At 53.7% G+C, this 15076-nt stretch overlaps 1 protein-coding gene across 2 annotated transcripts in view; it reads right to left on the bottom strand.

Annotated features, from left to right (window-relative positions):
• Nucleotides 1-15076, bottom strand: part of CASZ1 (castor zinc finger 1) — a 160258-nt gene that overhangs the window by 123934 nt on the left and 21248 nt on the right. Inside the window, exon 2 of one of the 2 annotated variants that reach the window (XM_063786374.1) lies at nucleotides 346-502. The gene's annotated coding sequence lies outside the window, so the exon portion shown is untranslated. Of the gene's footprint in view, nucleotides 1-345; nucleotides 503-15076 lie in introns of those variants that run through there. The other variant, XM_063786368.1, reaches the window with a different exon arrangement.

Raw genomic sequence — 15076 nt, 5'->3', positions numbered from 1 at the left:
GCATTGTTCAATGTCATACCATAGAAACACTGGGAAGATCCTTAAAAGGCCAGTTATGCTAACCTCTTCATTTCACGGGTGGGGAAACCGAGATCCAGAGAGTAAGTAGTGAGTCGGTGACAAGGCCAAGGCCCAAATGCAGGTGCCCTGCTCCCAGGCCAGAGCTTTCTTCTCCATCCAACACTTTTTTCATTTTCACTGATGGTGCTTAAGCTACCACCCTCAGGATCAGAACCCACTGGGAAAGGTGGGTCTAGGCCCTACATCGTCCGTACCCTAAGGAGCAACCCCCAAACTGGCCACCCCACACTTCCTAGTGGCATCTTGGGAACCGGAAGCATCTACCTTTGCATCCCAAGAGGCCAGGGTCCGAAGTCCATTCCAACACGTGCTGCTGGGGAGTTGCAGGAGCCCCTTGTAAAGGAGGGGTCGATGGCCGTGGCAGCTGAGAGGGCAGGTGGGATGGAGGAGTCTTTGCCTTCAGTCAGCAAGGTCTGTTTGCCTGCCAAAATGAGACAGGAAAACAGAAAAGATGAGGCTACAACCGACACCCACAAACCCACCCCACACTGGAGGACAAGGGAGGGTAAGGTTCCCACACCTTGTGTGATAACCAGCCAGCCAGGTAAGAGATTCTCGTTCCTGCCAGCCAATCAGCAGATGGCATTGCCACGGCGCATACCATGCCTGACTCTGCAACCAACGCACCCTTCGCACAATTATTAGCCAATGGCTACGCAGTTGTTGTACCTAATAAAAGAAGCAAACAGGTAGAAACAATACTAGGCCAATCAGGTGCCTCCCCAGGTAACACAGAAGGATCACACCCAAGGCTGGGCACCCAGGGTGAAAGGTCAGGCCTGAAAATGGATCAAGCCAATACTGGAAACAGATCAAACCCATGCAACCAAACCAACCCTGGGCTCCCCAACGCCTGCTCCCTCCAGACTTTCCCTGCGCCAGCTCCCAGCTGCTCCCCTGACCCCTGGGTGGCCTTCTGGGAGCCTCTATAAAAGGAATCAACAGGTGTCTCTGCAGCGACCCAGGATAGTGAATTTAATTTCTTCTGGCTTTCCTTCCCCACTTCCATTCTGGTACTGTGGGACTCAATTTCATAAAAAGAAAAGAGGGTGTGGGCCCTTGCCCTGAAAGGGGGCTGCTGAGATTCAGTTGCGATAGGTGTTGGGACAAAAAAAATTAGCCAAAGAAAGTTGGTGCCCTGCTACCAGCAACCTTTGTGTCAATTTAAACAAATATTGTGGTGTTTCCATGGTGATTCCTGTTTTGAATATCCACTACACTCACTTTTTAAAGGGCTTTTCCTGTTTGCGTTTCAACTTCAAACCTGTAAATATTTTCAGCATTTTTAGAAAAAAGGAGCTCATGCGCGTGCAAACACAAACACACAACCCGATCTCGGCGTACAACCTCCCAGCCCTGGAAGCCCGGCCTCGTGGATGTGAGAATGGGGTGCTGAGAACCCAGAGGGGGTGCTCGGTCTGCTCTCCTGCCCACCCTGCCTGCGGAGCTGGCATCAGGAAGATTGCCACTGAAATCCCGGCCCTTTCCTTCCCCCTTTGCGGGAAGATTGCAGCAGCCACAGCAGCTCTGCGTTCCTGAAGCGTGTGAGCGGGCTGGGCCCTGCCTCCTTAGTGTGGCATGGTGTGGGCAGCTGCCCTGCAGGTTCTCCAACTTGGCCCGGCCCTCGGAGTCCCCGGAGGCCTTGCAGGAGTGCACGAACCCCTCCCCTCCTGCCTCCCAAGGTTGGACCTGAGTGCGAGGGGGAGTTGGCTCTTCGAAGGTGAGAGCTTCAGCATCAGCTCTGCCCTACCTCGGCTGGGGCAATGCCACCGAGACCAGCTCCCTGGGGGAGGCCATCAGGGGTGGACAGCATCCACTGTCCAAGGCTTGGATCAGCCCAGCTCCCTTCCCACCCCTCGGCGCCACACAGGGTTAACAGCGGGTTTCCTGGTTTCCATGGATTCCTGCCAGGCCCCTAATGTGAGTTTCGTGTGATTTGGGGGAAGTGGATTTCCTTTGTTTTCCAGTTTGGGAATATTTTTTTCTTTAAAAAAGAGGAAAAAACACTTTAATGGAAACTTCAGGGCCACTGGGAGACTCACTCCTCTGGGCTCTGAAACTCCCCTGCCTGTTAGTCCAGAATCCCCCAAAGCCCTGGGCAGCCCGTCCACCCACAAAACTCCCCTGGGCTAGAAGAAGGCATGCCTTGGACCACCTACACTCCTACTCCAAGAACCTCCATCTGCTGGGGGTCTCCACTCCAATATCCCATTAGAACGACCCCACCTAAAAGCCAGCATCTTACACAGGAGGCTGACACGCCCCTCTTCCAGCTTTGTAAAACGGACATGTACATTCCCCAGAAAAAAGGTCAAGGGAAACACATCTACCTCCCCAACTCCAGGCAAGGCGCTGGCAAGACCAGGGGCTGACCACAGGCCAACGGTGAACACTCTCGGTGTTTCATGTCCTTGGCTCAGAGGAGGTTCCAGCTACGGAAGGAAAGGGGGTTCCAGGCCCTGGTGGGACCCTCGTTGGGCTTCTTCCAGCGGAAAGTGGGGCCTGCCCAGGGCAGAGGATGCTTTTCAGCTTTGGCAGCAAGAACAACTGAATAAAGGGTGTGGCCAGGCCTCCTCCTCCTTTTCCCCCACGGTCTTCCCCATTCCTGCCATCCTCCAAGCCTGCCAGGGCGTGGCCTTGCTCCAGGATTGTCCCCAACCAAGTGGCCTGACCCACTTACCAAACCAGGGCACAGGCCGCGGGGCCTTCCATAAACTGAGGCTTTCCCACAGCCCAGGCCCCGGGGGCCATGGATCCCGGTCAGAAAGTGCAGAGCGCAGAGGCCGGGTCTCTGTGACCAGCGGCTCCGTGGTGAAGAAGTGAGAAGCTGAGTGAGCGTGCTTACAGAAATCACAACGGGCTGAGAACCAGGAGACGTGGGTCCGAGTCCCAGTTCTGTCCCCGAAACCTCCACGGGCCCTTAGACAAGCCTGCTCATCTCCCTAGGTTCCGTCCCCTCACCAGCCAGATGGAGACGATGCCTAAGACTTCCCTCCTACCTTGCAGGCTGCGGGGAGGATGGACAAGAGGCGTGAAAGGGTGTTAACAAGCACTCTAGAAATGCCCAGAATCACCACCACCCTCTTCTTCCAAGCCTCTTCAAGGTAGCCTTCTGAAATCTACCCCGGGTGGCCCCACGCACCCCTGACTCTGCTCCTCCTATATCCTCCACCACAGCATTTACATCCATACTGGACTAAAGTAATTTGTTCACAAGTCTGTCTCCACCATTGGACTTTTAACTCCTCAAGGGCAGAGAGCGGGTCCTAATGATCTGCGCGTCTCCAGCATTTGGCACAACAGCTGGGCCACCGTAGGCAGCGAAGGTGTCGGTGGAACTGAACTAGTCCCTGACTTCATGTCAGAGTCAGATGAGCCCCGTGCAGCTTGGCCCCTCTTCTCCAACAGAACGCTCCATTCGCTGTTTTCTGTTTTCTTTTTTGAGATGGAGTCTCGCTCTGTCACCCAGGCTGGAGTACAGTGGCGCGATCTCGGCTCACTGTAATCTCTGCCTCCCGAGTTCAAGCGATTCTCCTGCCTCAGCCTCCCGAGTAGCTGGGACTATAGGCAAGTGCCACCACGCCTGGCTAATTTTTGTATTTTTAGTAGAGACGATGTTTTACCAGATTAGCCAGACTGGTCTCGAACTCCTGACCTCAGGTGATCAGCCTGCCTTGGCCTTCCAAAGTGCTGGGATTACAGGTGTGAACCACCGCACCCAGCCCTGTTGGCTCTTTTTTGTGCCCATTCTGTTTAGCTCTTCCCAAGCCTCAATCTGTGCCTTGGTCTCTCCTGCTCCTCCATTAGCCCTGTGAATTAACAGCTCTCAGGTTCAAGGGAGCCCCTTAGTTACTTGATCCCCTCCAACCAATTCCAATAAGAATTGGACCATATGCCTACTATGTGCCAGGCGGCAGGCTGGGCGTAAGGGCACACTGATAAGTGGCCTCTGCCCCCTGCCAATAGGCCAAAGTGAGAACTCTTGGTATGAACCAGTCAGATGCCTTCTATCTGCCAAGCACTGTGCCAAGTGCCCTACGCACATGATCTAGCCAAATCTTTACAACACAAAGGCAGAAATGGTTATGGTCCCCATGGGTAGATTAGGGAGGGCGGGCATGGAGACACGAAGTGACTTGCCAAGGATCATACCATGTACAGGTGCCAAAGCCAGGCCTGGGCTCACAGGCTCCAAGGCCTAACTCACTTAAAAGGTCATCCTGCTCCCCTCCCTGTGATCTCTGCAGCCACCCACAACTGATGCTGTTGTCCCTCCAGAATCTCAGTTCTCCTGGCCTCAAAACAGTTCTGGACCAAGTCCCCCAGAGCCACCAGGCAGCGCTCACACGTCACAATGAAAGGCTCAGGTGCTTCTGGCCGGGCTGAAAAGGGGGGAAAGCGAGGCCCGTGGTAATACCTGGTGAGCAGGATGAACCCCTGAACACATCTTCCAAATGGGGTCTGGACTGTGGTCATGCCCATTGCAACCTGTCATCTGACAGGATGGGGACAAGGAAGCCACCTCCATGCTAAGTCAGGAGGTCCTGTTGGGACAGGACAACTTCCATTTCTTCTCTCCAGATAAGGTGAAAGCAAAAGGGCTTTATCTTTGGGGGCGTGGAGCAGGGATTTCTGCTGCCTCCCCTACATCGGAACCTCCCCCCACAATGAACATCAGCCACGGAGACGCGGGATTGGGAAGCAGGGCCAGAGAACCCCTTGATTTTCACCTGGGGGAATGTGGGTACGGGGAGGCGCCTATCATCTCCCTGCAGGAGGGAAGACACTGGGAAGTGGTAGGGAAAGATTTCTATCCGAGAGGGTACGTGGTGGAAGATCAGCCCGGGGTGGGGAGAGGACAGAGCGCTAATGAGCAGATTTCATAAACCACCCGAGTGAAAACAAAAACACAGACGTGCACATTGCCCAACTCCAGGGCTGTATGGAAAAGGAAAAAAAAAAAAAAACAATAAAAAAATCCACATCTTAATACAAAAATCCTCCATGATGTGTTGTGGCACGAAAGTGTTTTTCGCTGCATTTTTCATCTGTGATCTCACACGGCCCACGACGGGTACGCCCAACGCAGCAGGTATTCGACGGTACACAAACAGGGCAGACACATACACAATGAGCCAAAACAAGGGCGGCCAACATGCAGATCGGTCCAGGCTGGCATCTCACGGCTTCAGGTGACCTCTGGCGACGGCCTCATTGGACCTGAACCTGGGACCCTTTAGATTTCTGAGGGAGAGAGAGATGGGGCAAGAACGCAGCTCAAGTGCAGAGGGCTCTGAATTCTCAGAACTCCCAGCCAGCTGCTTATGCGGCCTTTCCACACTTAAGGTACTGTCCACTGTCCTGCTGCCGGCAGGGGACAAGGAGGGGACCCGCACCCCAGAGGCCCTTCCTCCGTATCACTCACCCCACAGTTACTATCTGTCTCCTTTCTGTTCCACCCCTCCCCCACTTTAATTGTTGGATGAGTTTACAGAGCTGTGTGCCAAAAACAATCAACTCCAGGGAACAGAGTTATACAAAAAAGGGCGTGTCGCCAGAGGGAGACGGATATCCATGGAAACCACCACCTTTTCACAGCAGCCTAGGTGAAGCTTGGGTGAGGGGATGTGTGGGGGTTGGGGAGACATGCTCCACCCAGAACAGGGCCGCAGAAAATGCAGGGGCCACTGATGATCTATCTGCAGGAACCAAATACCGTGCAGAGGGTCAGAAAGTGGTCAGTCACAAAACACACGTTCAGCACGTGCACACACACACACACACACACACATATATGCCACTCCGCCAGATCACTGGGCAACATGCCACTGTGGTTAAGCACACAAACTCTGGAACCAGACTGCCCAGGTAGGAATCCAGGCTCTGCCACCCACAAGCTGTGTGGCTCTAGGCTAACGACTTTAACCTTTCTGTGCCTCAGTTTCTCCATCAGTAAAATGGGGATAAAGATAGTTCCTCTGCGAACCGTCATGAGGATTAAATGGCTTCTTACGTGTAACATGCTGAGGAAAGTACCCTCGACCAAGTAGGTCCCCTAGAGCCACCAGACAGGGCTCAGATGTCACAACCAAAGCCTCAGGTGCTTCTGGCCGGGCTGAAAGGTGGGGGAAGGTGAAGCCTGTGGTAACACCCGGGTAGCGAGCAGGTACTTCACAGCCCCACAAAGCAGGTGCTGTCAAGCATTTGATAAATCAATCAAAAAGCCTAAACAAAGAGAAAGAAAGGTTTCTAGACCCTGCCACGGTAGAAGAGGAAAACGATACTAGTTCATGTTTATTAAGCATTGTGGGCTCAGGATTTTAATATATTAATGCATATAACCATCGCAAATTAATATCTATAACCTGCAATGAAGTAGATGATTCTCTCAACTGGCGAGTGGAGGGTTGAAGAACTGGGACCCACAGAGAGATGGGGCCCAGCCAAGGTCACACACTGGTACATGATTTAACCCCAACTGCCTGACACCTCCTCACAGCACTGCTTAGTAAGGTGGGTGGGGAGAAAGCGAGGGAGGGAAGGGCTTTCAGGAGCTTCTCTTTCTGGACTGGCCTTAGAGGCAGAGTGGTGGGACCTAGACTCGCTCTTCCCAAACTTCAGAAGGAAAACAGAAATCCTCCGCGCCCGTTGACTGCTGATGGAAGGAACGAGGAGTGGGGAAAAGATGGGGCCCGGTCGTCCGCATTCCTCATGAGTTCCTGATGGAAGGAACGAGGAGTGGGGAAAAGATGGGGCCCGGTCGTCCACATTCCTCATGAGTTCCTGCCCCAGTCCTGGCCCAGGAGATCAGCGATGTCCTCTGACCCTTCCCTCTACCCAGGCAGGCATCTCCAGAATCAGGAAGTCCCTGGAGGGCAGGCAGCAGAGCTGGGGCCCCATCTCCCAGCAATGGAGGCCCAAAACCTGGGACGGGTCCTATTTCCAGGTCACAGCCCTGTAAACAACCTGATTTTCCGCCTTCCCAGATCCTAGGCAGATCCCTGGAGGGGACAGGGCGGGGGCGATGGGAGCACAGGCTTCCCCTATTGCAAAGCCAGGCCCAGGGAGGCCGGGAAGCAGAGAGCCGGAGGAGTCAGCAGCTGCCTGCCCCGAGAGGTTTGGTCCACACCTGCTCGGAGACCAGGCTTGGTGGCTCAGCCCTTTCTGCCATCGACCACCCAAAGTCATTCAGATATTTCCTCTCTCACTTGCTTTTTAAAAAAAATTTAATGTTCTCTATAATTCATCCATCGCAGAAGATAATCGATAGAGCCCGTAATGAAAATCTGAGCCATATTTTATGACCCGCTGCAAGCAGAAAGGGCCACATCAGCAGGTCCGGTTGCAGCTCCCCGTCTGTCTTGCCCACTGCCCCGGGGATCACTTCCCTCGCTGGCCCTGTCCACAGCCCTCGGCCCATGAGGAGGGCCACGACCCTGGAATCACCCCAGTCCCCCAACGCCCACTCCAACCCTAGTCACAGGAGGGTCACCCACCATTGCAAGGTCTTCCTGGAGCAGACCCCAGACCTGGGACCCCAGACTCCACCCTGGAATCTCACAAGTGTCTTGACTGAGTCAGGGGCCTTCCGGGAGCTGGAAGACCCTCACAAGGAGCGGGAGGCCTGCACAGGATTCAGGGAGCCAGGCCAGCCTCTACCATGGTGCTTCCCATGAGGCAGGCCGCCCTGATCTCAGGAGGCTCCCCCAGGGGCCTCCGGGTTTTATCTTGGACCCTCTGCTCAGGGCAGGGTGGGTCATTATTGTTCATTTGTTTGTTTGTTTGTTTGTTTGTTTTTGAGACAGAGTCTCACTCTGTCACCCAGGCTGGAGTGCAGTGGTGCAATCTCGGCTCACGGCAGCCTCCGCCTGCTGGTTTCAAACGATTCTCCTGCCTCAGCCTCCCAAGTAGCTGGGATTACAGGCACGCACCACCATGCCTGGCTAATTTTTGTATTTTTAGTAGAGATGGGGTTTCACCATGTTGGCCAGGCTGGTCTCAAACTCCTGACCTCAAGTTAGCTGCCGGGCTCAGCCTCCCAAAGTGCTGGAATTAGAGACATGAGCCACTGCACCTGGCCTATTGTTCATTTTTACTCCCTCAACCAAGGCCCTCCTCTCCCTGGACTCCAGCCTTCTGGGGTGAAGGGTGAGGAGGAGGCATCCTGGGGGACGGGCACCAGAGTGGTGGGGGGAGTGGCCCCTCCTGCCCAGCCAGAGCCCACTGCAGGGGAGGGGAAGCAGAGCCCTGGCATCACCACTGAGAGCCAATCAGCCGGCCGGGCTTGCTCCTCCCAGAATCCATCACTGCCTGGCACCAATCAGAGAGCACCACAGGGCAGGTGCCAGGAGGCAGAAACCGCTGGCGACCAATCAGAGCCCAGAGGATGCACCACCCTCCCAGGAATGACAACTCAAGCCAAGCTAGGCGTGGTAGCTCATGCTTGTAATCCCAGCACTTTGAGAGGCAGAGGCAGGCAGATCACTTGAGGCCAGGAGTTCGAGACGAGCCTGTCCAACATGGTGACACCCCGTCTCTACTAAAAATACAAAAATTGGCCGGGTGTGGTGGCGGTGGCTGTAATCCCAGCTACTCAGGAGACTGAGGCAGGAGAATCACTTGAACCTGGGAGGCGGAGGTTGCAGTGAGCAGAGATTGTGCCACTGCACTCCAGCCTGGGCAACAGAGAAAGCCTCCGTCTCAAAAAAGAAAAGAAAAGAAAACTCAAGCCAGTAAGAGAATGTGATTCAGCCACGCTATGGACCACTATGCAGCCCTTAAGAGACACTTAGAAAAGTGGGGGAAGGTTCGGCGAGAACACTCCAGTGGCTGTGTGCTGGAGGATGCTGTCCCACACAGCAGCCACTGGCCACATGCGGCTACTGAGCACTAGACGTGGACAATGTGACTGAGGAACTGAATTTCCAATTTTCTTTTACTTTAATGAATGAAAGTTTAAAGAAGCTAGAGGCTTGGATAGCACAGGTTTAGATAGATAACTCATCAGTGTAAAAAAGTTAAATGTCTATTATCCCAAGATAGTGGGAATAGTCATTATTAATGATAATAACAGAAACAGAAATAGTTAATTTTTTTTTTTGAGATGGAGTCTCACTCTGTTGCCTAGCTGGAGTGCAGTGGGGTGATCTCGGCTCACTGCAACCTCTGTTCCCTGGGTTCAAGCGATTCTCCTGCCTCTGCCTCCCGAATAGCTGGGATTACAGGTGTGCACCACCACACCCGGCTAATTTTTGTATTTTTAGTAGAGACAGGGTTTCGCCATGTTGGCCAGGCTGGTCTCAAACTCCTGACCTCAAGTGATCTGCCCACCTTGGCCTCCCAAAGTGCTGGGATTACAGGAGTGAGCCGCCACACCTGGCCAGAAGTAATATTTAAGGGTGCTATGTGCCAGGCTCAGTGCTAAGTGTTTTATATATGGATCATTACACTAAATCAAGGACCAGCCTGCAAGATCTACGCTATCAGTATTTCTACTTGACAGATGGGGAAACTGAGGTTTGGACACTGAGTAACTTACTCAAGGTCATACTGCTGGGTGGAAAACCAGGGATTATAACCAGGTATCTCTGTCTCCCTAACTCACAAAACACATTTTTAAATTCTTTTCTTTTTTCTCTCTTCTCTTTTTTCTTTTCTTTCTTTTTTTGAGACAGGGCCTGGCTCTGTCACTCAGGCTGGAGTGCAATGGCACGATCTCGGCTCACTGCAGCCTCCACCTCCTGGGCTCAAGCCATACTCCCACCTCAGCCTCCCAAGTAGCTGGGACTACAGATGTGTACCATCACGCCCGCCTAATTTCTGTATTTTTTGTTGAGACAGGGTTTTGCCATGTCACCCAGGAGTTTCTTGAACTCCTGAGCTCAAGTGATCTGTCTGCTTCAGCCTCCCAAAGTGCTGGGAGTACAGGTGTGAGCCATCGAACCTGGCCTAAATTATTTTCTTTATACTTTTTTGTATTTTTCAATGCACATGAGCATAACTTGTAATCAAGGAGAAAAAATAGATTTTAAAAAAGGCCCTAAAAGGAGGTAATTCCTTTTTTCCCAGGAGCAGAGTGTACGGAGGGGTTGCTGGGGTCCCAGCCAACTGGGCCCCTAGCTGCGGGGTGGTGAAAGGAGCCAGCAGTGCGGTCACAGGCCCCCTCTGTCCTGCATGCTCCCACTGCCCAGATGCCCTGCACCTAGGAGCCCCGAGCCCACAGATGATGCTGGGCCTGCAATTTTCCAGCAGCTAGGCCACCAGTGGGACCCAGCTTCCTCCCAGCCCCACCCCATCAGTTCCTGACAGGTTTCTCTGCAGTTTTGCAATCATCACCTAGGTCTACATCTTAAAGAAGGCAGTAGGCCAGGGGGCCATCTGCAAAGTCAACCCACACCTCTTTTACCTCGGATCACCCTTTCCCACTCCCTTCCAGAAGAGCCAGTGCTTTCAGGATAACGAGGAACACAGGGCCAGCAACCCAAGCCCCGGTCCCGCTGTCTGCCACGGCACGTGCAAGGAGAGATGTGCTTTTCCCAGGAGGGGCGGTCATTGCCCCCAAGCATCTCCTCCTGGGATTGCATCTAGGTTCAGAACAAGGGGGACAAAGACAATTCCCTTGAAAGGTCAGAGATGAAGGCAGAAGCCCCAGCAAGTACTGAGCCCAGCTAGAAATGGAGGCAGGGAAAGTTCCTAGTTGCGCCTGCTTTTTCTCCATAGCGCCAACCTGGGGGTGCGGGACAGGGAGCAACCGCCCCACTTGGTCTGGCTTCTATGGCAGCTTGTTTTTCCCTTGAGAGGCACAGATTGTTCTGGTTTCAGGCAGGTTGGGGAGGTGGGGGCGGGGGGTGGCGGCAGGATAAATGTCCTTACTTAGAAGTTTTTATTATTATTATTATTATTATGGATTTTTGGTTCCCCGCTGTCTGCAGTTCTGTGTCATTTCCAATCTACCTTCAGCTTCCCTTGGATTTATATATTTATTTTTTGGGGTTGGTTTCAGGTACTTCTAGTCTATCAAACAATCAGCCCTGTGAGGTACGCTGGGTGTTTCCAGAAATTACATCACAAAAAATCATGCAATTAAAGTGTAAGGGAAAAAAAAACATAGCTGTTGCTTAATTTTGTATTTTAATTAGCGACTTATTGTAAACGTAGACTTTTAAAATGGAGGCACCTAAGCAAAGCCAGTAAACAAGTTTTTCTAATGAATTAATTTCACCTCTTTCCTCCTCCTCCTCCTCCTCCTCTTCCTCCTCCTCCTCACCAGCCCAACTGTCACCCTCCAGATTTTCTCTGTCCCCTTATTTTCTATTCCACTTCTTGATCTTTGCCAAACACATATGAGAAAAAGAACACCCCTGAAATAAAATTGGGGATGCTGGCACCCAGGACTCCCCCTGGAACCCGCTTCCAGCCTTGATGGTGAGGATGCTGACTGAGGACCCGGCATGAAGTTGGCTGCCGCAGCCCCTTGTCCCGTCCCAGCCCAGTTAGCTGCTGCCAAGCCCCTCTCGGCCGGCCCCCAGGGACCTCCCCACTCCTGTCTGTGCCCCGATCTCAGCAAAAGACAGAGACAAACCGGGAGCGGCACTGACTGCCAAGGCAACAGTGAGAGGGTGGAGCCACGTGACACCTGGGGGGAGCCTGCAGGAACAAGGTGAGGAGACCTGGAGAGAAAGGAAGGCTTGGGCTGTTGTGAAACCTAAGACACCTCTGGTTGCCTGGAGGAAGGAGGAGAAGGGGCATGGGTGGGAGAAAGAAGAGGCAGTCTGGAGCTAGGGAGAGAGAAGCTGAAATTAGAAGGGTCTGCCCAGGCCACACTGCAGCTGGGAGAAAGAACACATCCATCAGTCCCAGGCACCCCCAGAGGGCTAGACCCAGGCCGCCACCATTGGCCACGTGCCCCCATTGGTCTAGAGTTCTGCTCCTTCCCCCATAGAAACTTCCCAGCTTCAGGAGAGGAAGCAGATTGGCCTCTTTCAGCCTTGTTTCTGCGGGGGAAGGCTGAGGATCGGGAGCAGGGTGTCCCTGCTCTCTGCCTAGTCCTGCCATCCTGGAAAGGGCAGACACATATCCAGATATTCTACCACATGGAAGACTCTGGGAAGCTGTCTCTGCCACACATGAAGAATGGATACCACTGGGTGTCTCCAAGTCCCTGTTCACTGGAGGAGCATGCAGGCCCTCCTGTGACCCCAGAAGCTCGGCCAGTTTAATGAGGGCAGGGTGTCCACCTGAGTGCCAGACAGGTGCATGGCTCCTCCCTAAAGCTGTCATCTCCTAAGCCAATGCAGAGACACCATAAACGAACAGGTTTGCTTTACAGACTCTCTCCCAGGGCAGAACCCCACGCTGGCCACTTTTACTTTGAGCATGAAGAGCTGTATGGGTGGGCTCAGTAAGGGCTGCTCCTGGCCTGCTCCCTCCCACCTCCTCCCCCTCGCCTCTGACTTGAAGCCCAATCTGGGACCTCCGCCTGCCATGACAGCAGGTGGCCCCATGACCACATGGTGGAGGATGGGGGCTCCCGAAGGCTCTAGAACACCTGGTGGCAGAATCCTGGCCCCCACTTACTAAGATTCCCAAGGAAAGGAAGGAGGGGAGGAAGGAAGGACCACAGAGAGGAAGGGGCTGGGTGCCCGTGTCATCGAGCACCGGTGGGAACCCAGACCCAAGCCCACGACAGATCCTGCTGGGTACAGCTTCAATCAGAAAGGAAAGCTCTCATCAAACATAGGCTGGGCAGGGATGTGGGCACTGAGATTAGGGATTTGGAAAACCATCTGAGGAACCTGGCCCTGGGAAGACAGCAGCAGGATTTAATACCTTATCCCAGCTGTCTGGTAAACACCCTGAACCATCCCCACACTCCGTTAGGCAGCCTCGGATCTTCAGGTGTGCCGGCTACGGGCAGGTAGAGACAGACGTGGGCAGAGACAGGAAGGGAGGGAGTGTGGGCTGGGGGAGAGGGCGGGGGTGGAGCTGGCCTGGGAGGGATTGGATGGGTGGCAGCCAAGCCAGACAGTCAGCGAGACAGCTGACAGGTGCAGGACAGTGGGACCTGGGAAGGAAATGGGCGAGCGGGGGTTCCGAATCCTCAGGGGTCTCACGCACCCCGGGGACTGAACATGGTGAGGGGAAGGGTCAAAGTCTTGGGGGCAGAAGGCCTCGGCCTTCTAGCTTCTCAGGATACTTGGCCAGGGGAACGCATGGACCAGGCAACAGGCTCCCCCAAACCAAGCAGGACAAGGCAGCAGGTGGGGGTTCCAGCTTCCAGGGCCTGCTGTGGTCAGACCAGACAGCAGTCTGTGTGTGTGCTTGTGAGGTACCCTGTCCCCAGCTCACACACACACATCCTATGCCAAAAAGAAAACCAAAGCACTCAAAATGGAGCGTCCTTCTAGTCTGGGCTGGGGCTGATATGCGCTGAGAAGAGGCTGCAGGGTGGGAGCAGCTCTGTCGCTGCTCAGAGGGGCCTCACCTCTCCAGAGATGGGTTGGGGAGAGTTCAGAGCAGACGAGTAGACCAAGAAGTGTCTGAAGGTCCTGGCAGCTCCCTGTGGTGGTCCGGAGCAAACCTCCTTGACTCTGATCCCAGCACAGAGGTGGGACCTGAGGGAGTGGGCAGGTGCCTGCACAGAGGCCAGGTGCTCCTGGGGTCCTCCACCACCAGGCCCACAAGGGGCACTGCACTAATCCTCTTTTCCCATTTCCGTCTGCTTGTGGATGTAATTAGAGTTTTGGGTGGAAACCCACCCGGAGTGCACCCTCCCACCTGACACCGTCGCTAAATCCTTGGATAAACACGGTGTATCTCCTGACTCTCGGAGAATCGGGAACCATTTCAAAAGCTAAACAATCTACCACTTTTAAATGTTCTCAACTCTGACTGCTTTCGGCAGCACACTGTCAAATCTGCCCTGGCCTTGGCCAGGGCCAAGTTCAGGGCCTCCCTCTCTGTCCCTGAGATTAGGGATTTGGAAAAAGTCCCACCACCAGGGCCTCCTGTGTAGTCTACAGAGGAAAAGAAGAGGTTGCTGGCCTGTTGCGGGGCTGGGTTTAGAGTCCTTTGCCTTCTGCACATTCTTTAAGCCCCATGATCCCAAGAAATCCCATCCATAGCCCCCCGATCCAAAAGGATCACCAGGAGATCCAGATGGAGCATTTTCCTGCTCTATTAACAACCACACAGAGCTCTGGCCCCACTGCTGGAGACTGGCCTGACTCTTGGGTATCTCCCACCACCTGAGTCAACGCGGACCCCTCTCTTCCCCAAGTGTGACCCTGTAGGCCTAGAGGAACCACCAGGAGAGGCTGGAGGCTTGAGCCCTCCCTCCTCTGTCCCAGCGCCAAGTTCCCTGCAACCCACAAGCACAGTCCTGACACTCAGAGCTCCCGCGGTCTTACAGACAAGGGAATGAATCCCCACGTGTCTCCTGCAACCATCTCTGTTCCAGCTTCTCTTCCAGACTCCTGCAGTCTCTCTACTCTGGCCCTGCCAGAATCAACAGTTTAAATCTCTGCATTAAACACACACACACAACACCCCAACAAGGGAGACAGAATACACCGAGAAAACCTCACCAGACCTAGGGTTGGGGCTGGAAACCGGCGACACTGGCTCACCGTTTCCCCCGCACCAGGCAGTCGGCCAGAAAACCCTGGGCAATACACACGGCAGACTCCGCCAGACATTAGAACACTTGTTCGGTTCCCTACCCTTTGGAAGCCAGGCCCCCAGTGCATCGCTTTGGGCCATTGCTGCCGATAATTTTTCAGAGATAAACAAACCGGTTTGGATAAAACAAGATCCAACCTGAATTCTTCACCCAAAACTCAAAATGAAACTCTCCTATCACCCCTTTCATTCCCTTCTCCGCCTACCTATAACCATCATCCAGTTCCCTCAGGTTCAGACGACTTGATTTTTTTTTTTCTTTTAAAAATTCAGTTCTCTAGCTTTTGGATTCATGGACACTACAATGTCTGGGACC

This window comes from Pan troglodytes, chromosome 1 (genome assembly GCF_028858775.2).
Source record: "Pan troglodytes isolate AG18354 chromosome 1, NHGRI_mPanTro3-v2.0_pri, whole genome shotgun sequence".
Classification (NCBI taxonomy): Eukaryota; Metazoa; Chordata; class Mammalia; order Primates; family Hominidae; genus Pan; species Pan troglodytes.
This window is presented reverse-complemented; position numbering and strand designations above follow the sequence as displayed.